The 25,140-nt window shown below is 46.0% G+C and overlaps 1 protein-coding gene across 1 annotated transcript in view; it reads left to right on the top strand.

Annotated features, from left to right (window-relative positions):
* The window catches only part of LOC147459371 (serine carboxypeptidase-like), a 136,584-nt gene that overhangs the window by 23,731 nt on the left and 87,713 nt on the right, over positions 1-25,140 (top strand). The window lies entirely within an intron of this gene.

The raw sequence follows: 25,140 nt of genomic DNA, 5'->3' as shown, positions 1-25,140 counted from the left end.
ACTTTTGTGAGTCTGTAGATGCATATCCTCTGGTTGCACACAACATGATCATCAAATTACCATCAGGATGCATCAGGAGCATTTTTACAATGCATAGACCTAATTTCCCTATTTTTGACATTTTTCACTTATTGTTTTTAAGTGACTTTTGTTGGAAACTAGGTAGGGCAATTTTGCTAAGTTTGTATATATAGAAACCTAGCGCTAGCACTTTCTGGGAGTAGAGGCAGCAGGAGCACCTTGCTCAACAAGCAACTTCTCAGCAAGACCCCCCAGCAAGGCCTAGCATTTTTGCAACACAGCGTCAACATTGGCATTTTTGCACCATAGACCAGCCCTGGCATTTTTGCACAGCAGATCAGCCCCAGCGACCACAACAGACAGCAGATTCACTAGTGTTAGCAGATTCTACAACAGTTAGCAAATTTCCACCACAGCAGAAGATTTTCAGCCCTAGCGTTTTTGCATCTGCAAGACACCTCAGCGTTTTTGCAGATCTTTGCGACGGAATCAGCCCTAGACTCAGCGTTTTCAGTTTTCAGTAGTCAGTTTCCGTTGTAGGACCCCCAAACCTTGCAGTCTCACCTTCCCGTAGCAGATCCTCACCTCACGGTCAGATCCCGCGAAGTTTGCAAATTCAGCCCGGAAAACGCGGATTTCAGCATCTGCGTTTGTAGCGCATCGTCGTACCGTCGTCATCGACATAGAGTCAGAATTCAACAAATAAAGATTTGCAGATTTCATCCCTTAGCGTTTTCAGATTTCAGCCCGTCTTGTCGTCGTCCTCATCGTCGGCAAGTCCAAAGCATTGTAGAGATTTGTGCAATCAATAGTAGACCGCTCTCGCCATAGAGAGTGGGGCCTTTGGAGGAGGGTTTTGACAACATTCTGGTGTCGTATTCTTCTCTCTCTATCTCTCAGTCTTAGCACCTTCATTCACAGTGTTCATCACTTTGTTTGTGTCCATTGCACTCTCTCACTAAAGGAATGGAAGGCTCTCCCTACCGTAAGTAAAAGGAACCTTGAGCACAGTTCGGAGCACTCATCTTGAGCAAAGTTCATCATTCACTTCCGCTTCACCTAACATTGGTATCGGAGCTTTGGCAGTGTTCTGGATCACTCAAGGAAAGAACCACATAATTTTTTTTGCTTGTTGCGGTCGCACGTAACCCAAATCCACTTGGGTGTGTCGATTCCTAATCGTGTTTTTGAAGAGTGACAGGAAACCCAAGAAAGAAGGGCTTGTCCAGCCTCCCCTTGTGCCTCTTTTCACTCATTGAGAGCAGACCGTGCATTTAGCGGCCGGCCAATCGATGTGAGGTGGGAAAAAGCAACCTTGGTGTGAGCGCAAGGCTGCCAAGGGGTGCGCCCGTGGAAAAGAGCAGAACTCGGGTGAAGAGCAGATCTTTCTCTAACACAGATTGCAAGCGAAAGAAGAACCGCAAGAACCGCAAGAACTCAAGAACCTCAAGAACCTCAAGATCCTCAAGACCCTCAAGAACCCCAAGAACCAAGACCCCCAAGAACCCAAGTTCCTCGTGAACTTAAGAACCCAAGACCACAAGAACCCACGACTTGAGTGGATGGTCATCACTCGAAGCGGAATGGATACTTCGCTTGGAGGTGATGAGCATGAGAGAGACGAAGAAGAATTTTCTCCACGAGGTGGTTTTTCCGACCCTCCCCCTTCCCCATCTACGACAAGGATTGCACTAACTCCTATGGAGGAGTTGAAGCAGTTGTTTATGGGAAGGAAGTTAGACCGCGAAAAAAGAAAAGCAGAAAGAAAGGCCTACGAAGAAAGAAGGGCAGCCATAGATCGTGAATACAAAGAAAGAATGGCAGCCATAGAGCGTGAGCACGAGCACAAGAACAAAGAAAGAGAAGCAGAATTTGATTGTGAGAACAAAGCACGAAAAGAAAAGAGCGACCAACACATGAAAGAGTTCTTGCGACTCTTTTCTATTGTGCAGGCGCAGTTTGAACACAATCAGGAGAAGGAGACTCTCTTCGTCTCTTCTTTTCCCAAGCATGACACACAGGATTTTCATGATGATAAGCATGAAGAATTGTATGATAATGATAAGCATGATGATTTGAATGACAATGACAAGCATGATGATTTGCATGATGATCACAATGTGATTTTTCACGAGCATGATGGTTTGCATGATCAAGACGTGATTGTTCACAAGAATGATGATGTGTTAGTTGATACTTTCTCTAGTGAAGCTAACCTCGCAGAGACGATCAATCACAAAGCACCGATCTTGGCTCTTGAGTCGAGGTCCATAGAACCCCCTCAGGAAGATTCGACCAATCACGAAGATCCGATCTTGGCTCTCGAGCCTAGGTCCGAAGAACCCTCACAGGAAGTATTATGTGTTCGAATGATTCGTCAGCACGCATTGTTCGAGTGTTTCATTCGTGATCGTTTCCTGTATTTTAGTCAGCGTCTTTATGTGATCCCTTTTCCTAGGCATGACATATTGTACGTTGAGCACGTTTCACTCATGAATGAGCACGGATGTATGCGGATTGTTCATGGAAAGCTGAAAAGTATGCATTCAAGGAAGTCACATTCCATGTCTCTTCCTTGGCACGACACAGTCGTAGAAAGAGCACAAGAAAGATGGAGCATCAAGCATGGGTATGTCCATTGTGATTTGCCACAGTAGATTGATTTAGATCAAAACCACAAGATTCGACACCATTGTTTGCATGTGTTTGATGAACGATTTGACATTGCCTTTCTATGTTCATCTACATTGCATGCACAATGCACAGTTTTAGAAAGACAATATTTTTTCCAGTCACTTTCAAGGTTGTTTCCGTACGTCCGTACGGTATGGTTCCGTACCGTACGGTACGTCCGTACGGTATCCGTACGATTCCGTATGTACCCAACAAAAAAAAAAAAAAAAACTCGGAAAAAAAAAATCGTCGACGATGCCTATTCCCCGTGGTCGGACTGGTTGGGCGAGGCCTTTAATAAGTCGACCTATCCTATACTGGTTATTATCACAATAGAGAACCAGAGAGTAGAACAGAGTCTCTGCACAATGTTTGCACAGAGACCAAGGAAGGATTTGCCGCCACCGATAAGGTTCTTTCTCCCTCCCTCCCTCCCTCCCTTTGTGTTTGGAGTCTGCAAGGAGGCACTCTAGAGTCCTGACCTCGTGAAAGATTCTAAGTTTTGTATTCAACTTTGAAGTGTGCGTTAATTGTGTTGCAGAGTTATCTAGCGGCGGTTACTTAACTTGTGGGGTGATTTTAAGTGTTTTTTGAAAGTTGTGGCTATGTTTAAGTATTGTGCAGTGTTTTTAAACTAGATAGGTTGTATATAAAATTGAAATTCTTTGTATTTTTAGCTTTTAAAAAATATACTACGAATTTTACGTACCTTATGGCCCAATCCATACAGTACAACGTACAGTACGTACCGAACACGTACCGAATACTACGTACCTTACAACCTTGGTCACTTTACATAGAATGGATATGTTCATGTTTTTGTGTTGCAAGTGGTTTCAGGAATTTTCAGCCTCGGAGATTCTTGAAGAAGGTAGACGCATGACTATAGAAGAAGTGGAAGCGTTGAAGATGACTTTGTGTCGCTTTCGGCACGGCCCAAAGAAGAAGGCATGGCAGACCTTTATGAGGTTCAAGTACCGCACGATCCACGCATCACAATGGGCCGACGAAGAGTCCTTTTGAGGATTCCGGATGTTGTTGGCGATCTCTCTCGACGCCATACAGTTTGGTACCAGTACCTCACTTTGAAAAGGAGGGGATGTCACGTGACACATCCAACCCTATGTGTCCGTGGACAAGCTACAGCATGACCAGGGTTCAGTTCAGTCAAGTCAGTTTAGAATAGGAAGTGATCTGGCACTTTAGTGAGTCTGTTCGCAGACCGTGCATGTCCAGACACTTAGATTAGATGCATATCCTCTGGTTGCACACAACATGATCATCATATTACCATTATAACCCATCAGGAGCATTTTTACAGTGCATAGACCTAATTTCCCTATTTTTGACATTTTTCACTTATTATTTTTAAGTGACTTTTGTTGGAAACTAGGTAGGGCAATTTTGCTAAGTTTGTGTATATAGAAACCTAGCGCTAGCACTTTCTGGCAGAAGAGGCAGCAAGAGCACCTTGCTCAACAGGCAACTTCTCAGCAAGACCCCCCAGCAAGGCCTAGCATTTTTGCAACACAGCCGTTTTTGCACCATAGACAAGCCCTGGCGTTTCTGCACAGCAGATCAGCTCCAGCGACCACAGCAGACAGCAGATCCACTAGTGTTAGCAGATTCTACAACAGTTAGCAGATTTCCACCACCGCAGAAGATTTTCAGCCCTAGCGTTTTTGCATCTGGAAGACACCTCAGCGTTTTTGCAGATCTTCGCGACGGAATCAGCCTTAGACTCGGCGTTTTCAGTTTTTAGCAGTCAGTTTCCGCAGTAGGACCCCCAAACCGCGCAGATCTCACCTTCCCGCAGCAGATCCTCACCGCACGGTCAGATCCCGTGAAGTTTGCGGATTTCAGCATTTGCGTTTTCAGTGCGTCGTCATCGACATAGAGTCAGAATTCAACAAATAAAGATTTGCACATTTCAGCCCTTAGCGTTTTCAGATTTCAGCCCGCCTCGTCGTCGTCCTCATCGTCGGCAAGTCCAAAGCATTGTAGAGATTTGTGCAATCAATAGTAGACCGCTCTCGCCATAGAGTGGGGCCTTCGGAGGAGGGTTTTGACAACATTTTGGTGTTGTATTCTTCTCTCTATCTCTCAGTCTGAGCACCTTCATTCACAGTGTTCGTCACTTTGTTTGTGTCCATTGCACTTTCTCACTAAAGGAATGGAAGGCTCTCCCTTCCGTAAGTAAAAGGAACCTTGAGCACAGTTCGGAGCACTCATCTTGAGCAAAGTTTATCATTCACTTCCGCTCCACCTAACAACGCAATTTTCGGAAATCTGCCATGTCATTAGTTTTTGCGTGTGTGCAGGTCTTGCTGTCACGTGACACATCCAACCCTACGTGTTCGTGGACAAGCTACAGCATGACCAGGGTTTAGTCAGTCAAGTCAGTTTAGAATACGAAGTGATCTAGCACTTTTATGAGTCTGTTCGCAGACCCTGCATGTCCAGACACTTAGATTAGATGCATATCCTCTGGTTGCACACAACATGACCATCAGATTCCACTCAGATCCCATCAGTATCATTTTTACAGTGCATAGACCTATTTTCCCTATTTTTGACATTTTTCACTTATTATTTTTAAGTGACTTTTGTTGGAAAGTAGGTAAGGAAATTTTGCTCAGTTTGTATAAATAAAAACCTAGCGCTAGCACTTTCTGGCAGAAGAGGCAGCAGGAGCACTCGCTCAACAGGCAACTTCTCAGCAGAACCCAAGAGGCCTAGCGTTTTCTGCATCAGCAGGACAACCCTAGCGTTTTTCATCTACAAGACCAGCTATAACCGGCCTGTACAACGTAGAGGGCGGTGCTATTTCAATTACCTGTTAACTTTACACAGAGCACTGAGAAGGGAAGAGAACATAGTTGCGTCCAACGACTAGAATGTCACTGCGCACACGAGACCGACACCCTGTAGGCCCCAAAGACTGGCGCCCCTTTCGGTATTTCTTTATTCAAATTAAGGTAGACGATCCGACCACTTAGCACAAGCTTTCACAAAGCTGTCCAAACCTGGCGAGGGCTGAAAACGCAGGTTTTCGACCTGATTCTGGCAGCATAATGACGCAAAAACCCCTGTAGGTCAAAAGCACCTGTCTAGGACTGATTCCCTCGCTATCTGGAAGCTTTCTGGTGAGCTGTCACAGAAATTCAGCGGGCTGTAATTCACTGTTTTTCACTGCCGGGTGCCCGAAAGCCTGTACACGCATCCCAAGGCTCTCACGAGGCTCCCCCGGTGTTCCCTTGCAGTTTAGGTGCGAAACCCTAAACCTGCAAAAAAATACAGCAGGCTGTAATTTGCTGTTTCGGATCGTTTTTAGCGGAGTGCACACGCCTACGCGTGTCCCAAGGGCTCCCGCACGCAATGGGACAGTTCCCCTGTGAATTGGACGAGTTTTCACGCGAGAAAACTCTCGGAACTCGCAATCTTACGCGATGGAACTGTGCGTACCTGTGGGGGATTAACAATTAGCTAATCCGGTTCCTGTTCAGAAGGCTCTTGCCTTGGCAAACGCGCATAAACCCCTAGAACTGTACATGTTCATCTGAGTAGCCCAACTAGTGGGGCATTACCATATGTGCCAAAGGGGAGAGAGAGATGCACGAGAGCAAGTCATCGCGCTACATGAGACAGAGGAGAAGGCAAGCTTTCCATTAAAGCTGTAGACTTGCACCCACTACTCACACACACACTGTAGCTCGCTTATGAGTCAAATCAGCCTCCTCTCTCAAATTGGGCGCCCCCTCTTGATGATGGAAGTGGAAAACTGCACTGGGAGCCGCCATGTGTCCAGTTTGCCCCTTTTGAGTTAATTCTCTAGTTCCCATTGACTTAAAAAGTTATAAGTGACTTTTCGAGTGGCCCAGACTTCATTTGGTGCGCACAGGCTTCCATACTAATCAGAATTCAATGCTAACTGGCCTGACCAGTCCCAGACTGACCGACCCAGACTCCCGCTGTGAGAAACCTATTCGGCCGCAGCCGTTTCACACTGGCCATGCAATGTCCACTTGCACCTTTTCAAGGGTTCCGGGGAAAACAAGTAAAAATAAAATAAATAAAAATATATAGTACTTATTTAAGGAAGGCAACAGGAAAAATACACCTCTTGGTGACACACCCCAAACTTGAAATACTGCAAGTGACCTTGCTTGCATGCCAATAATACATGCGTTATCTCCTGATATCACATATATTCTATGATGGGAATCCAAGATATACATGCTTCTGGAAATGTAGCGTTGGACGATTAAACAATCCCACCAACCTGGCTACGACACATATATCAAGCATAGAAGCCTTCTAGTGTACTCTCAAGCACAAACTTCTCTAGCTAAATTCTGTATGGAAAGAGTAGATACAATTGTTTAACTACTCTCTTGAGCATCATGAACCATGCTCTTGCCTTGCTCCAGAAAAGGCTACATCAAGTCACTGTGGGTTCCATCTGAAAGGCTTCAAGATACAATTGCAATAGTTGAGGTGAATCAACCAATTCAAACTCTTCCATCCATTTGGCATCCAACGATGGATAGTTCTTGAACTTCACCAAATAGCGTCTTGCAACCTTTCCTCTAACCTTTCTTTCTTTATGTGCCAATATCTGTTCAGGAACAAGGATTAAATCCAATTCTTCCACTTCGGGTTGTTCCTCATCAAGCATATTCTCTGGCATATCACCAACAAAGGGTCTTAGAAGGCTGACATGAAAAGCATTATGTATTTTCCAGCCTTCTGGTAGCTTTAATCTGTAAGCTACATCGCTGATCTTTTCTGAAATCTGAAAAGGACCATAATATCGCATACTGAGCTTAGGAAACAATTGTTCCTTGCCTTTCCTTTTCCTTAACCTGGCCTTTTCAAAGCGCAAAAGCACCCAATCACCAAGTGAGAATACAAGTTCACGACGATGACGATCAGCAGCTTTCTTTTGTCTAGCTTGAGTCTTCTCAAGAGCAATCTTTATCTTCCTGTAGGTTTCATCCATATCTTGCACATACTTGTCTGCCTCAAAAATCTTGTCCTTAGTCTGCAAAATGGGCGGGACTTTCTTCCCTCCTTCCACTATCTCAAATGGTGCCTTACCTGTTGACGTATGCACAGTGTTATTGTAAGCATATTCAACGAATGGAAGATGGTGTTCCCAAGTTGCCTTGTGCTCTGACACATAACATTTGAGTAGGTCCAGAACAGTAGAATTTGCCTCTTCTGACTGTCCATCAGTTTGCGGATGAAACAAAGAAGAGAACTTTAGCGTAGTGCCCATGTTCTCAAACAATGCCTTCCAGAAAAGACTCGTCATACGTGGATCCCTGTCACTGATAATTGACTGAGGCATCTGATGATATTTAAAGATATTGCTCATGAATATCTTGACCATGTATTCTGGCTTTATCTTCTTCCTCACAAGAATGAAATGGGCCTGCTTACTGAACCTACAAATGATAGTCCAAATCCCATCATTGCCTGTTTGCGTCCTTGGAAGATCAAAGATAAAGTCCAATGCTATACTTTCCCATGGCCTATCAGGGATCGGCAATGGCTGCAACAATCCTGGTTGCTTTTGTCTGTCAAATTTAACTTTTTGGCATACTAAGCATGATCTTACAAATGTGTCCACATCTTGACGCAAAGCTGGCCAATAGAAGAATGCCTCAACCCCTTTTACTGTGGCATCAATTCCACGATGCCCAGCATAAGGTGGAGCGTGACTTTCCATCAAAATCTTTGGTCATAACTGTTTAGTAACGCATAACTTTCCATGCATCATGAGAAAGTCATTCTTAAGCATATAGTGCTCATGATGTTGCCCATCAACAAGCTGGTCGTAGATCCTTGCAAAATCTGAATCTTCAGCATATTGTGTCTTCATTTCGTCTAGTTCACAATGGTACGGAATTGACACTGCTGAAATTTGGGGCTTTCGTGACAACGCATCAGCCACCACGTTCTTTTTCCCTTGCACATGCACAATCTGAGAATGGAACATTGACAAGATGTTTGTCCATCGCATGTGCTTCTCAGACAACTTCGTCTGTGTGAGAAAATATCGCAAGGTTTGATGATCCGTTTGGACAACAAAATCAGCCCCTAGCAGATAGTGTTTCCAACTAGTGAGAGCATGAATTACTGCCAACAATTCTTTCTCATAGACTTGCAAGTTCCTTTCAGTCTTCAAAAGAATTCTGCTCTCATATGCGACTACTCGGCCATTCTGCATTAGAACTGCACCAAGACTATGGCCACATGCATCACACTGAACCACAAAATGTTTCGAAAGATCTGGCAAAATGATTACCGGATCTGAAGTTAGCTTCTCTTTCAAGTGTTTGAACGCTAAAATTTCCTTGGCTGTCCACTTGAAAGTAACTCCTTTTCCTTGTAGTGCATGGAGTGGAGAAGCAATCTTAGCAAAATTTCGGATGAACCTCTTGTAGTAGGAACATAAGCCTAGAAAGCTTCGAATGTCATGTACGGACTTCAAGTCTGGCCATGACCTAATTGCTTCCACTTTAGCGGGATCCATGCGTACCCCATCCTTTGAAACAATGTGCCCAAGGAAGTGAATCTCTTGCAAAAAGAATTCACTCTTCTTCGCATTAATGAGTAGCCTGTTCTTACGTAACTCATTGAAAAGTGCAGTCAAGTGATCCCTATGCTCCTCTTTAGACTTCGAATAGACAATCATGTCGTCAAAGAAGGTACCCACGAAGTTTCTATGTGGTCTAAAAATTTTGTCCATCATTCTATTAAACGTGGCAGGAGCATTTGTGAGACCAAATGGCATAACAAGAAACTCATAGAGACCAAATGTTGTCCTGAATGCAGTCTTATGGACCTCTTCTGGCCTAATGCGTATCTGATGGTACCCACTCTTTAGGTCTATTCTTGTAAACAATGACGCTCCCTCAAGCCGATCAAGAATGTCATCTATCCTCGGTATGGGGAACCTGTTCTTGATGGTATTCTTATTCAAGGCGCGATAGTCAATGCACATGGGCCATGAACCATCCTTCTTCTGCACTAAGAGTACAGGCGAACAAAAAGGGGATGAACTGGGTTGAATCAGCCCCTTCTCTAAAAGCTCGTTGACCTGACTCATAATCTCTTTCTGCTGGGCTGCACTAACCCTGTATGGTGGTCTATTCGGTGGACTAGAACGTGGCACTAGATCTATAGTATGATCCTCAGGTCTCTCAGGAGGTAACCTCCCTGGCAAAGAGTCCGAAAAACAATCACTGAAACCACTCAAAAAAGTTGACCTGTCTTTATCTAAGGTAGACAAGTTAGATACAACTTGAGGTACTTCTTTTGCAAAGATCAAGTACGTAGAAAGATGATTCTTTATTACAGATGAAATAACAGAAGCAGAAACAATTGGAACACTCGCCTTTAAGCTTTACATCAAGGACATGAGTCTTTCCTCTATGTACAAGGGTAATCTTTTTGTTGTAAGTATCCATCATAGCATGTAACCTGTAACACCACGGGATACCCAGTAACACATCACAACCCTCAAGTGGCATAATATGAAACTCTTCCGCATCTACATAGCTCTGAATGTGCAGACGAAGCTTCCCCAAAATGGGAGTAACGGGCTCTGAATGACTTGGGCATGCCAAACCTGCTTCCCCTGTCATACCCATCTCCTCTGCACAAATGCCCAACTTTGATGCCAATTCTGGTGATATGAAATTTGCACGGGCTCCTGGATCAAAGAAAACCAACACTGTCTGGTCTCTAACTTGGCCCCAAGCTCTGCACAGCTCCGTGGCATCTGTGTTTGGCTGGTCTCCAACCAAATCTGGAACAAGTCCTGCACTCGGCTTTGGCTTCTTCCCTTTATGGTTTGACTTGTCATCCTTATCCTATGACTTCTTCTGTGGGCACTCATTTGCAAAGTGTCCTTCCTGTTCACAAATGTAGCATTTCTTGGCCTCCCTAAGAGCTTTCCTTTCTTCAAAAGTTTTGCCAGAAAAATGCCTTTTTTGTCCTTGTCCTCGTCTCGAAGAAGATTTAGACTGCTTCTTGGACGTATCAGCTTCTTCAGTGGAGGGCTTCTTTGTGGGAGGCTCAGAAGGCTTTGCTGCAACATTGCCCTTGGCTGAAAACTGTTTGCCCTGTGACCCTTTCTTGTGGCTATTAAATCCATCGGAATCTCCCTTCGACAGATTGCTGGCCACTCTTGCATTCTCTATCAATTGAAACATATTCATGACAGTAGTCTTTGTGCAGTAGTCCCTGATTTTCTTGGGCAATCCGCAACAGTACTTCTCAATCTGTTCTGACAATGGCACAAACCTGTAAGAGGTGACTGGCAACAGTGCGGCCCAAAACTGTTTATTGTACTCTTCCAAGTTCGCACACTGTTTAGCATTCAACTCGTGCCATTCTGTCATCACATCCACTTCAAAAGTGTTTGTCAACCATGCAGGCGCAAAAAGCTGTTTGAATTGGACCCACATTGTTGGGGCTTGACCCTGGTTGAACAATGCGGTCCACCATTGAAGCGCATTCCCTTTCAAGAAAGTGGCAGCCTTGCGTATCTTTGAAGATTCCGTGAAGTTTCCTCTAGCATAAGCTGCATCGAACTGCTGTATGAAGGTCAAAGCCTTCAATTGATCCTCAGTTTCTCTGAAAGTTTCAAACTTCACTCCCTGCCCACCTTCCTTGTAATCCTTAAGCTGACTCAAAGGAGCCACATTATCATAAACAGGTGCCTGTAACAGTGGTGCTCCATGAGTGTTCATTCGAGCACTCGCATCAACTGTTTTCCCTGTCATATCTGCATTTTGTACGTATGGCTGCGAAAAAGCAGCCATACCAAATTGTGTTCCAGGCACTCGAAACTGGCCGTAGGCACCCTGAAAACCTGGTTGGACACCCATGTTCGCGTACATAGGGTTACCCATGCCTGTTTGCATTGTCCCGAACACATTCCCTGGCATATAACCTGTGGAAGGTCCAGCCATAGCTTGAAACACTGAACCACCTCCAAAATAACCAGGATAAGTATTAGGTAATGGAAGGGTTTGACGCATAGCCTGTTCATTGCTCCCTTCACCATTCACAAACGGTTCTTGTCCAGCTAAAGCAAGTTGCTTTGGATCATTGGACACCACTAGTTGCTCAACCACATGGGCTTTCCCTCGAGCATCATGAGTCCTCTGCGCATTGGAAATCTCCTTTTCCTGCAACGGCTCAGTCATGCCCTGTGTAGGAGGCTGAAAACCCTGTGTCGAAGCCTGTAAGAACTCCTGCATCCTTGGGTTGTTAGCCAACTGCTGAAACATGTCCATGCAGCAACGCAGTTGAGTTCTAAACAACCTGTCCTCTTCTTGAAGAGTTGAAGGAACTTTCTCCGTGCCATGTGAGGAAGATCCCTCTTCAGGTACTTGGTCTCTCTTCTCTGCCATAACGACAAGCTTTGTGTTGCTTTCACCCACAACAATCCACGTTGCACTTTTTGAAGAAAAAGTGACTATCCCGTCGATGGAACCATAAAACCGGCCTGTACAACGTAGAAGGCGGTACTATTTCAATTACCTGTTAACTTTACACAGAGCACTGAGAAGGGAAGAGAACACAGTTGCGTCCAACGACTAGAATGTCACTGCTCACACGAGACCGACACCCTGTAGGCCCCAAAGACTGGCGCCCCTTCCGGTATTTCTTTATTCAAATTAAGGTAGACGATCCGACCACTTAGCATAAGCTTTCACAAAGCTGTCCAAACCTGGCGAGGGCTGAAAACGCAGGTTTTCGACCTGATTTTGGCAGCATAACGATGCAAAAACCCCTGTAGGTCAAAAGCAGGACCTGTCTAGGACGGATTCCCTCGCTATCTGGAAGCTTTCTGGTGAGCTGTCACAGAAATTCAGCGGGCTGTAATTCACTGTTTTTCACTGCCGGGTGCCCAAAAGCCTGTACACGCATCCCAAGGCTCTCACGAGGCTCCCCCGGTGTTCCCTTGCAGTTTAGGTGCGAAACCCTAAACCTGCAGAAAAACACAGCAGGCTGTAATTTGCTGTTTCGGATCGTTTTTATCAGAGCGCACACGCCTACGCGTGTCCCAAGGGCTCCCGGACGCAATGGGACAGTTCCCCTGTGAATTGGACGAGTTTTCACGCGAGAAAACTCTCCGAACTCGCAATCTTACGCGATGGAACTGTGCGTACCTGTGGGGGATTAGCAATTAGCTAATCCGGTTCCTGTTCAGAAGGCTCTTGCCTTGGCAAACACGCATAAACCCCCAAAACTGTACATGTTCATCTGAGTAGCCCAACTAGTGGGGCATTACCATATGTGCCAAAGGGGAGAGAGAGATGCACGAGAGCAAGTCATCGCGCTACATGAGACAGAGGAGAAGGCAAGCTTTCCATTAAAGCTGTAGACTTGCACACCCACTACTCACACACACACACTGTAGCTCACTTATGAGTCGAATCAGCCTCCTCTCTCAAATTGGGCGCCCCCTCTTACTGATGGAAGTGGAAAACTGCACTGGGAGCCGCCATGTGTCCAGTTTGCCCCTTTTGAGTTAATTCTCTAGTTCCCACTGACTTATAATGTTATAAGTGACTTTCCGAGTGGCCCAGACTTCATTTGGCGCTCACAGGCTTCCATACTCATCAGAATTCAATGCTAACTGGCCCGACCAGTCCCAGACTCCCGCTGTGAGAAACCTATTCGGCCGCAGCCGTTTCACACTGGCCATGCAATGTCCACTTGCACCTTCTCAAGGGTTCCGGGGAAAACAAGTAAAAATAAAATAAATAAAAATATATAGTACTTATTTACGGAAGGCAACAGGAAAAATACACCTCCTGGTGACACCAGCCTTGGCGTTTTGTGCACAACAGATCAGCCCGGCATCAACACGACATAGCAGATGAGCCTAGCGTTTTGCATTTGCAGGACATCTGGCGAGAACAGAAGACAATTTCAGCCCTAGCGTTTTTGGTTTGCATCACAACCTCAGCGTTTTTGCAGATCATCGCGACAGAACATCAAGAATCAACAGCGTTTTCAGTTTTCAGCCCTTAGACACCGCAGACCAAGTCCCGAACCTCGCAGATCTCACCTTCCCGCAGCAGTTCCTCGCCGCACGGTCAGTTTCCGCAAGGTTTACAGTTTCAGCCCGGAAAACACAGATTTCAGCATCTGCATTTTCAGTGCGTCGTCGCATCGTTGCCATTGACATCGTTACCGACATAGAGTCAGAATTCAGCAGATAGAAGATTTGCAGATTTCAGCCCTTAGAGTTTCCAGATTTCAGCCCGTCTTGTCGTCGTCCTCATCGTCGTCGACATCGTCGGCAAGTCCAAGCATTGTAGAGATTTGTGCAATCAATAGTAGACCGCTCTCGCCATACAGAGTGGGGCCTTCGGAGGAGGGTTTTACGTCGTCTCTGGTGTCATGCTCTTCCATTCACTATGTCCATTCACTTTGTTTGTGTCCATTGCACTCTCTCATTAAGAATGGAAGGCTCTCCCTTCCATAAGAACAAAAGGAACCTTGAGCACAGTTCGGAGTACTCATCTTGAGCAAAGTTCAAACATTCACTCTGTTGCAGCTTACATTGGTATTAGAGCTTTGGTAGTGTTCTGTATCACTCGAGGAAAGAACCACAAGAACCACATAATTTTTTTTTGCTTGTTGAGGTCGCACGAACCCAAGTTCGCTTGGGCGTGTCGATTCCTAATCGTGTTTTTGAAGAGTGACAGGAATCCCAAGAAAGAAGGGCTTGTCCTGTAAGGTGCAGATGAATGTTTGAACTTTGCTCAAGATGAGTGCTCCGAATTGTGATGGCAGATGCAACGGAATGAATGTTGTTCTTTCTCAAGATGAGTGCTCCATAATGTGCTCAAGGTTCCTTTTGTTTCTTATGGAAGGGAGAGCCTTCCGTTCTTAATGAGAGAGTGCAAGATCAAAAACAAAGTGAATGGACTTTGTGCGTGCAAGTGTATGAGATTGAGAGATAGAGAGAGAAGAGAATACGACATCAGAGACGTTGTAAATCCCTCCTCCGAAGGCCCCACTCTCTATGGCGAGAGCGGTCTACTATTGATTGCACAAATCTCTACAATGCTTGGACTTGCCGTCGATGTCGACGACAATGAGGACGACGACGAGACGGGCTGAAATCTGAAAACGCTAATGGCTGAAATCTGCAAATCTTTATTTGCTGAATTTTGACTCTATGTCGATGACGATGTCGATGGCGACGATGCAACGACGACGCACTGAAAACGTAGATGCTGGAATCTGCGTTTTCCGGGCTGAATTTGCAAACTTCGCTGGATCTGACCGTGTGGCGAGGATCTGTTGCGAGAAGGTGAGATCTGCGAGGTTTGGGGGTTCTTCTGCGATGTCTAAGGGCTGAAAACTGAAAACGCTGGTGTTGCTTGAGGTTCCGTCGCGGTGATCTGCAAAAACGCCGAGGTTGTGATGCAAACCAAAAACGCTAGGGCTGAATTTTGCTTTGCTACTGCCGGTTGTCCTGCAAACGCAAAATGCTAGGCTGATCTGATGTTCTGCTGTCGCCGGAATCTGCAAGTGCAAAAATGCTGTCAGATCTGGTCCAAAACGCTAGGTTGCTGCTGTGGAGCAAAAACGCTAGGCCTCTTGGGGGTTTTGTTGAGAAGTTGCCTGTTGAGTGTGCTCCTGCTGCCTCTTCTGCGAGAAAGTGCTAGCTCTGGTTTGCTTATATACAAACTTAGCAAAATTGCCCTACCTACTTTCCAACAAAAGTCACTTAAAAATAATAAGTGAAAAATGTAAAAAATAGGGAAAATAGGCTAAATGCACTGGAAAATTTCTCTGAAGGATTCTGATGGGAATGCTGTATGATCATCTTGTGTGCAACCGGAGGATATGCATCTAATCTAAGTGACTGGTCATGCATGGTCTGCGAGAACAGTCTCACAAAAGTGCCAGATCACTTCCTATTCTAGACTGACTTGACTAAACTGAACCCTGGTCATGCTGTAGCTTGTCCACGGACACATAGGGTTGGATGTGTCACGTGACATGTCCAGCCTCCCCTTGTGCCTCTTTTCACTCATTGAGAGCAGACCGTACACTTAGCGGCCGGCCAATCGACGTGAGGTGGGAAAAAGAAACCTTCGTGTGAGTGCAAGGCCGCCAAGGGGTGCGCCCCACAGAAAAGAGCAGAACTCGGGTGAAGAGAAGATCCTTCTCTAACACAGATTGCAAGCAAAAGAAGACCCTCAAGAACCTCAAGAACCTCACGAACCTCAAGACCTCAAGAACCCAAGAACCCAAGACCCACAAGAACTCAAGTTCCTCGTGAACTTAAGAACCAAAGATCGTAGTGGATGGTCATCACTCGAAGCGGAATGGATACTTCGCTTGGAGGTGATGAGCATGAGAGAGGTGAAGGAGAATTTTCTCCTCCAGGAAGTTTTTCCGACCCTCCCCCTTTCCCATCTACACCAAGGATTGCACTAACTCCTATGGAGGAGTTGAAGCAGTTGTTTATGGAAAGAAAGTTAGAATGCAAAGAAAGAGAAGCAGAAAGAAAGGTCTACGAAGAAACAATGGCATCCATAGATCGTGACTACGAAGAAAGCGTGGCAGCCATAGAGCGTAAGTACGACTTGGAAGCCAAAGAAAGTCAAGCCAAATTGGATTCGAGAACAACGAAAGACAAGCAACATTTGATCGCGAGACCAAAGCAAGACAAGAACAGAGTGATCAACACATGAAAGAGTTCTTGCGACTCTTTTCTATTGTGCAGGCGCAGTTTGCACAGATTGAGGAGAAGGAGACTCTCTCAGTCTCGTCTTCTCTAAAGCATGATACACAGGATTTGCATGATGATAAGCATGATGATTTGAATGATAATGATGAGCATGATGATTTGACTGACAAGCATGATGATTTGCATGGTGATCAAGATGTGATTTCTCACAAGCATGATGATTTGCATGAAGATAACGTGATTGTTCACAAGGATGATGAGTTAGTTGATGCTTTTTCTAGCGAAGCTAACCTCGTTGCAGATTCGATCAATCACGAAGTATCGATCTTGGCTCTCGAGTGAAACCGGCCCGTAGGGCGGTAGGCGTTGGCTTTCACCCGAAAATCTTTACTTAAACACACACACAGAGCACTTTGCAAAGGAGACCTATAACGAGAATTAACACTTCATCACACACACGGCTCGGAAGCTAGAATGCTCCGAGCAGACGCCGACAACCTGTAGGCCCCAAAATTGGCGCCCCTTTCGGTATTTCTTTATTCTTTAGGAGGGTAAATTACAAGGTAAGGTCCTGGGAATCCTTCACGTGTATCCACCTAGATACCATTTGATTTGGCCAAATTTCGGCAGCATAACAGCCCCAAAACTTGCGCGAAACCAATTCCCCTGCTGGAACTCGCTTGCACTGTCGTATACCCTCTGATTCCTGTCCAAAAACAGTAAATTCAGCACGCTGTATTTACTGGTTTTTGCCCTGTTTTCAGCCCCAAACAGTCCCCTAACTGTCCTTTGCCAGTGGGGCACGATTCCCAATGATCCTGGCGTCCGTATGGCTGAAAAACAGTCAAATTACAGCGCATACACAGCGCTGATTTTGCACCTGTACGGTGAGGTTGTGACCCTCACCAGTGCCTGCTTTGGAGCAGCAGTTAGCTACCCCTGTTCCTGCTCAAGGAGGCTCTTGCCTCAGCACAAAAGCATGAACCCACACAACTGTACATCAGTCAAATGAGTAGCCCTCTTGTGGGGCATCACATAACTGCACGTAGGGGAGAAAGAGAGCAGTATGTAGCGTGCGGGGCATCACTCCCGTCACCATACTGTGCATAGAGGGCAAGGTAAGCATTCCATAGCTTCTGTACCTGTTGCAATCCGCCTGTGGCTGAAAATGGCGCCCCCTTTGATGATATGCAGCTCGTTTTTGCCTCCCAGAGTGGCAGAATCGCTCACAAGCTGACACGTCGCCCAGTTTCCGAGTTTGGGCTTTCCTTGCTAAAAATATCTCAACTGGTGCGTCAGTTGACTTCGCGGTAGAGTTGTAAAGTGTTCCCCTAGTCATACCGAAGGTAATGACGCGAACACATTTCGTGGCCCAAAATAGCAGTTCCCTAAATTTTAGGAGATGCTTCCGTTGGGCTCCCACTGGTCTTCTGACCATCTATCCTCATTGGGACCGCATCCAAAAATGCAATGTGGCCCAACTGTCGGATACTTTTTGTTGGAAGTCCCACCTTGACTTTACGCCTTAATTGAGTTCACTTCCTAGTATCCACCAACTTGCTAAGTGCGACGGGGGGACCTATATGATCTTGCTCTGAGCCTAGACATCCTCTTACCATACGAATTCCAGTGCCGACCACTTCCCGTCTGCAGGTGAATCTACCGTTCACATTGGCCATACAATGTCCGACCGTTTGCTACTTCAAGAAGAGGGTCTTAAACAAATAAAATAAACCCCATTGGAAAGAAACCAACAACCAAGGTTAGCAGTTGCCACATCTCTGTGACATGGTTAATAACTGCCACGTCCTCGTGACATACCCCCTCTTGAAATCGCAAACGTCCTCGATTGCATACCATAAATACACGCCACTGATGATCTTGTGCTATTAACACTCTTTTATCATCGCATGTATCCGCAAGAAAGGTCGTAACATACATAGATACAAATGACTTAATGAGGCCTTCATACTTTCCATTTCCATCTATGGCACTGAATTCATATGTACATTTGATGTACTAGCTCTATCATTACCCCTCCTTTGCACACGTTGGGTTGGGGCATAAGTAGGCTGTAACCCAAAGGCTTCAAGGTAAAGCTGCAATACATTTGGTGACTCTGACAGTTCATGCTCTTCCATCCACTTTGCATCCATAGGCGGATAGTTCTTGAACTTCACCAAATAGCGTCTTGCAACTTGTCCTTTAACTTTTCTGTCCTTATGTGCCAAAACTTGCTCAGGTACCAGGATCTCATCAAGTTCCTCAACTTCTGGCTGATCCTCAACTGGCATATCTTCTGGCACATCACCCACGAAGGGTCTTAGAAGACTCACGTGAAACGCATTATGAATCTTCCACGCATCAGGCAATTTCAGCCTGTAAGCCACATCGCTGATCTTGTCAAGCACTTGAAAAGGCCCATAGTATCGCATGCTCAGCTTAGGAAACAGCCGTTCCTTGCCCTTCATCTTCTTTAACCTTGCCTTTTCGAACCTTAAGAGAACCCAATCACCAGGTGATAGTAGCAATTCACGACGGTGACGATCAGCAGCCTTTTTCTGTTTTGCCTGAGTCTTCTCCAAGGCAACTTTAATCTTCTTATACATCTCATCCATGTTCTCAACATATCGATCTGCCTCAAAGATCTTGTCCTTTGTGTGCAAAATGGGAGGAACCTTTTTGCCGCCTTCAACAATTTCAAAAGGTGCTTTGCCAGTAGACGAATGCACCGTATTATTGTACGCATACTCAAGCATAGGCAAATACTGTTCCCACTTGCCCTTATTATCTGACACATAGCATTTCAGCAGATCTAAGACAGTAGAATTGGCCTCTTCTGACTGTCCATCAGTTTGTGGATGAAACGAAGACGAGAACTTGAGCGTAGTACCCATGTTCTCAAACAATCCTCTCCAGAACAAACTGGTCATGCGAGGATCACGATCACTGATAATCGATTGTGGCATACCATGGTACTTAAACACATTGTACATGAACAAGCGTGCCATTTGATCAGATTTTATCTTCTTCCTGACAGGGATAAAATGGACCTGCTTGTTGAACCTGCAGATAATGGTCCATATACCATCATTCCCTGTTGGTGTCCTTGGAAGATCAAAGATAAAGTCCATAGCAATGCTTTCCCATGGCTTATCCGGAATCGGCAGTGGTTGTAACAACCCTGGTGCCTTTTGCCTGTCAAACTTGACCTTTTGGCAAACTATGCATGCTCACACAAAGGCATCCACATCTCTCCTCAAGGTAGGCCAATAGAAGAACGTCTCTACCGCTTTAACTGTTGCATCAATGCCACGATGCCCTGCATACGGTGGGACATGACTCTCTTCCATGACCTTATGTCGCAGTGGCCTAGTGACACAAAGTCTGCCATGCATCATCATAAAACCATCTCTGAGGAGGTAGTGCTCGTGATGTTGCCCCTCTTGTAACTGTTCAAAGATCCTTGCAAAATCTTCATCAGCAATATACTGTTCCTTCATGTCATCTAACTCATGATGATAAGGAATTGACACAGCTGAAATTTGTGGCTTTCTTGATAACGCATCAGCCACAACATTCTTCTTGCCTTCCACATGCATAATCTGGAAGTGGAACATGGAAAGAATGTTTGCCCATCGCATATGCTTTTCGGATAACTTTGACTGTGTCAAGAAGTATCGCAGGGTCTGATGATCTGTTTGGACAACAAAATTAGCACCTAAGAGGTAGTGCTTCCAGCTAGAAAGCGCATGAATCACGGCCAAGAGCTCTTTCTCATAGACTTGCATAGTCCTCTCTGGCCCTTGCAAAATTCGGCTTTCATAGGCTACTACCCGTCCATCTTGCATTAGCACTGCTCCGATGCTACTGCCACACGCGTCACACTGGACCACAAATGACTTCCTGAGATCTGGCAGAACAATAACTGGATCTGAAGTCAACTTTTCCTTTAAGAGACTAAAAGCTGAAATCTCTTTTTGGGTCCATCTGAAAGTGACCTCTTTCTTTTGCAATGCGTGAAGAGGCGATGCTATCTCTGCAAAATTTCTGATAAACCTTCTATAGTAGGAACACAATCCCAAGAAGCTTCTGACATCGTGCACAGTCTTCAAGTCTGGCCATGTCTTGATAGCTTCGACCTTTGCGGGATCCATTCTAACACCATCCTTTGAGACTATGTGGCCCAGAAAGTGGATCTCTTCAAGGAAGAATTCACTTTTCTTAGGATTGACAAGTAACCTGTGACTGCGCAGCTCTTCGAACACAATGGTCAAGTGACGCCTATGCTCCTCTTCATTCTTCGAATACACAATCATGTCATCGAAGAATGTTCCAACAAACTGTTGATGCGAGCGGAAAATCCGGTCCATCATTCTGTTGAACGTGGCTGGAGCATTTGTTAGCCCAAACGGCATCACTAGAAACTCATAAAGACCAAATGTCGTTCTAAACGCAGTCTTGTGCACATCCTCTGGGCTTATACGAATCTGATGGTACCCACTCTTCAGGTCTATCCTGCTGAAAATTGCAGCACCCTCTAAACGATCGAGAATATCATCAATGCGAGGAATAGGAAACCTATTCTTGATGGTATTCTTATTCAACGCACGGTAATCAATACACATGCGCCATGAGCCATCCTTCTTCTGCACTAGGAGCACTGGGGAGCAAAAGGGTGAAGAACTAGGCTGAATCAGCCCCTTCTCTAATAACTCCTCAACCTGGCCCATAATCTCTTTCTGCTGCGCCGCACTAACCTTGTAGGGAGGTCTATTTGGTGGGCTACACCCTGGCACCAAATCTATCCGATGGTCCTCAGGTCTCTCTGGCGGCAATTGCGACGGTAATGAATCAGAAAAACAGTCACTAAACTTTTGCAAAAATGCTGACCTTTCTTTATCTAACACAGATAAATTTGACTGATCACTATCTGAGACATCACGTGCAAAAATCAAGTACACAGAAAGATGATTCTTTATTACAGAAGTGATAGCAGAAGCAGATACAATAGGGACTGACTCTCCTTTAAGCTTTACATCCAAGATGTGAGTTTTGCCCCTATGCTGTACAATGATCTTTTTGTTGTAGGCATCCAAGACTCCATGCACTCGGAACATCCACGGGATCCCCAACAAGGCGTCACAACCTTCCAACGGCATGATGTAAAACTCTTCAGTGTCCACATACGACTGAATATGCAGACGCAGTTTTCCAATGATGGGAGTAACACACTCTGAGTGGCCAGGACATGCCAACCCTGCCTCTGCGGTGTACCCCATCTCTTCAGCTTTGATGCCGAGCTTCATAGCTAACTCTGGTGAGATAAAGTTGGCTTTGGCACCTGGATCAAAGAAGATGAGTGCCGTCTGATCCCTAACTTTACCCCATGCCCTGCATAACTCACTGGCATCTGTGCTGGGCCTGTCACCCACCATGTCTGACACTAAACCTGCCGTGGGTTTAGGCTTCTTGCCTTTCTGGTCTTCTTTATCCTCTGAGTCAGCTGGCCTTTTCCTTTGTGGACAATGGATAGAAATATGACCAGGCTGCTCGCATATAAAGCATTTGTTCTCAGCCATTAGGACCTTCTTTTCCTCGAGCGACTTGCGCACAAAAGGCTTCCTTTTCTGTTTCTTTGCCTGCGCTCCAGAAGTCCCAGCTGAATCCTTATCTTTGGTGGCTTGTTCTGACCCCTGTGACGCATCAGGAGCCGTCTTCACAAAGGGCTTCTTCGCTGAATTTTTCTTCTGTTGCCCTCCTTTATCACTGCTCGGAAATCCACTGTCCTCTCCTTTCAACAGGGCAAGACCAGTGTTCGCAACTTCCATAAGCTGAGTAAGGGTAGCCACTCTATTCTTTGTACAGTAATCGCGAAGCCCTTTAGGCAACCCACAACAATACTTCTCTATCTGCTCTGTCAGTGGCACAAATCTGTAGGAGGTCACTGAGAGTAATGCTTTACAAAACCTCCTATTGTACTCCAGCAAGCTCTTGCACGAAGCTGCCGTAAGCTGGTGCCAATCTATCAAGACATCGGCTTCAAATTCATTTGATAGCCAAGCAGATGCAAACATTTGCTTGAAGTAAACCCAAGTGGCGGGTGCCTGTCCTTGCATTAACAATGTCGTCCACCAGGTAAGCGCATTGTCCTTTAAGAAAGTGGCAGCTTTCCTGACCTTCGAGGCCTCTGTAAAATTCCCTCCCGCATAAGCTGTATCAAACTGCTGGAGGAAAGTGAGTGCCTTTGTCTTGTCCTCGAAACCACTGAAGGTACTGAACTTTACTGCTGCACCACCTTCTTTGTAAGCCTTCGGCTTCTCTAGTGCCCCCAAGTTGTCATACGGAATGGTCTGCAACATGGGCACTGTACTAGGCATGATCGGCACGTGTTGGCCATTCACATTTTGCGTCAGAGGTGCGATATCTGGCTGCTGTCCAGAAAAACCAGCCATGCCAAAATGACCCTGTGGCACCCCAAACTGGCCTTGGTTGCCGTGGAAACCTTGCTGCATGCCAATAGTACCATACATGGGGTTTGGCATGATGCCTTGCATACCCCCGAACACTGTTCCTGGCATGTACGGCTGACTTCCAGACGCATAACCAGCCATACTTTGGAACACTGATCCACCCCCGAAATACCCAGGATGTACCGTGGGTGGTGGAAAAACTGAGTGCATAGCCTGGTATCCAGCTCCCTGTCCATTCAAGACAGCATGCTGGCTCTGAAAGGTGGCGGGCTGAACTGGCATAACCTGTGGAATAGGCGTTCTAGCCACCTGTTCAAGCACGGGAGGAACCTGCTTTGGAGCCCCCGACTCCGCAACATGCGAGTGTTCCCTTTCCTCCTGCGCCTCATGAAGTACCTGGGCTTGAGCTTCAACAAGCTCCGTACGCGGCGTAGGTTGCCTATTTTGATGTTGCACTGGTGGCGCTTGCAAGAATTCCATAAACCTCGGATTCTGCACCAGTTGCGAAAAGACATTCACCGCGGCAACTAACTGAGTCTTAAACGCATCATCCTCGAGTTGCCCTGTCATAAAGCCCTGTACTACTGGAGGGACATTCACGTTGACAGGAGGTACAGACTGACGTGGCCATGAGCTCTCGCCAATCTCAAAAACCATAGGAATCTCCTGCCTGTCCTTTGGAGAGGAACCCTCTTCCATAATTCCCTTCCCCTTGTCGGCCATAGTGTAATCCCCGCGTTCTTGCACTGTGTGTCTTTACCCTGAACAATCCAGGCTCACTCTTTGAGGAAAAAGTGATTGAGGTCCCGGCAACGGAACCATGAAACCGGCCCGTAGGGCGGTAGGCGTTGGCTTTCACCCGAAAATCTTTACTTAAACACACACACAGAGCACTTTGCAAAGGAGACCTGTAACGAGAATTAACACTTCATCACACACACGGCTCGGAAGCTAGAATGCTCCGAGCAGACGCCGACAACCTGTAGGCCCCAAAATTGGCGCCCCTTTCGGTATTTCTTTATTCTTTAGGAGGGTAAATTACAAGATAAGGTCCTGGGAATCCTTCACGTGTATCCACCTAGATACCATTTGATTTGGCCAAATTTCGGCAGCATAACAGCCCCAAAACTTGCGCGAAACCAATTCCCCTGTTGGAACTCGCTTGCACTGTCGTATACCCTCTGATTCCTGTCCAAAAACAGTAAATTCAGCACGCTGTATTTACTGGTTTTTGCCCTGTTTTCAGCCCCAAACAGTCCCCTAACTGTCCTTTGCCAGTGGGGCACGATTCCCAATGATCCTGGCGTCCGTATGGCTGAAAAACAGTCAAATTACAGCGCATACACAGCGCTGATTTTGCACCTGTACGGTGAGGTTGTGACCCTCACCAGTGCCTGCTTTGGAGCAGCAGTTAGCTACCCCTGTTCCTGCTCAAGGAGGCTCTTGCCTCAGCACAAAAGCATGAACCCACACAACTGTACATCAGTCAAATGAGTAGCCCTCTTGTGGGGCATCACATAACTGCACGTAGGGGAGAAAGAGAGCAGTATGTAGCGTGCGGGGCATCACTCCCGTCACCATACTGTGCATAGAGGGCAAGGTAAGCATTCCATAGCTTCTGTACCTGTTGCAATCCGCCTGTGGCTGAAAATGGCGCCCCCTTTGATGATATGCAGCTCGTTTTTGCCTCCCAGAGTGGCAGAATTGCTCACAAGCTGACACGTCGCCCAGTTTCCGAGTTTGGGCTTTCCCTGCTAAAAATATCTCAACTGTTGCGTCAGTTGACTTCGCGGCAGAGTTGTAAAGTGTTCCCCTAGTCATACCGAAGGTAATGACGCGAACACATTTCGTGGCCCAAAATAGCAGTTCCCTAAATTTTAGGAGATGCTTCCGTTGGGCTCCCACTGGTCTTCTGACCATCTATCCTCATTGGGACCGCATCCAAAAATGCAATGTGGCCCAACTGTCGGATACTTTTTGTTGGAAGTCGCACCTTGACTTTACGCCTTAATTGAGTTCACTTCCTAGTATCCACCAACTTGCTAAGTGCGACGGGGGGACCTATATGATCTTGCTCTGAGCCTAGACATCCTCTTACCATACGAATTCCAGTGCGGACCACTTCCCGTCTGCGGGTGAATCTACCGTTCACATTGGCCATACAATGTCCGACCGTTTGCTACTTCAAGAAGAGGGTCTTAAACAAATAAAATAAACCCCATTGGAAAGAAA

The sequence above is a fragment of the Adiantum capillus-veneris genome, chromosome 4 (assembly GCF_014529385.1).
Source record: "Adiantum capillus-veneris isolate H3 chromosome 4, ASM1452938v2, whole genome shotgun sequence".
NCBI lineage: Eukaryota > Viridiplantae > Streptophyta > Polypodiopsida > Polypodiales > Pteridaceae > Adiantum > Adiantum capillus-veneris.
This window is presented reverse-complemented; position numbering and strand designations above follow the sequence as displayed.